Source organism: Echinops telfairi, unplaced genomic scaffold (assembly GCF_000313985.2).
Source record: "Echinops telfairi isolate 266 unplaced genomic scaffold, ASM31398v2 ScPeMD7_5;HRSCAF=22, whole genome shotgun sequence".
In the NCBI taxonomy this organism is placed as follows: domain Eukaryota; kingdom Metazoa; phylum Chordata; class Mammalia; order Afrosoricida; family Tenrecidae; genus Echinops; species Echinops telfairi.
Genome location: NW_022103901.1, coordinates 5,264,883 through 5,265,487, shown reverse-complemented (window position 1 = coordinate 5,265,487; position 605 = coordinate 5,264,883). Strand labels below are relative to the sequence as shown.

The window sequence follows — 605 nt, the reverse complement described above, 5'->3', positions numbered from 1 at the left end:
GGAGTTGGTCCGCCGGGCCAGAAACCTGTATAGCTTGACCAGGAGGCGCAGGTAGATGTCCTGGCTCTTGGGTTCCTTGCAACGAACTTTTCAGTCCTTGTGGCGGATGTCAACTCCCATGATGGCACCTCCTGCTCAGTCAGGTCTGGAAAGAGCCTGATTCTTTTTTTTTTTATTGTGATGAAAAGATACATGGTAAAACATACACCATCTCAACAATTTCTACATGTGCAATTCAGCTATATTGATTATATACTTCAGATTATGGTACCAGTCTCACTATCCTTTGATCAATTTTCCCTATTTTTCAAACAATGAGGTCAAATTTACATACAGCAAAATGTACAGATCTTAATTGCACAGTAAAAAAACCAAACCTACTAGGTTGCCATAAGTCGATGCTAATCAACAGTGATCCAACAGAACTAAGAATTGTCCCCATCAAGTGTCCCAGGCTGTAAAATCCTTCCTGCAACAGACAGCCACAGCTTTCTTCCAGGGAATGCACAATGAGTCTTGATACATTTAGACAGTCTATGTAATCACCACCCTAAATGAGACATCGAAGATTTCCATTGCCCCCAGAAAGTTCACAGGCCCCTCCT

The 605-nt window shown here is 42.3% G+C and overlaps 1 pseudogene; it reads right to left on the bottom strand.

The window, feature by feature from the left end:
- LOC101662130 overlaps positions 1-120 on the bottom strand; it is a 708-nt pseudogene extending 588 nt beyond the window's left edge.
- Between the last annotated feature and the right edge of the window lie 485 nt (positions 121-605).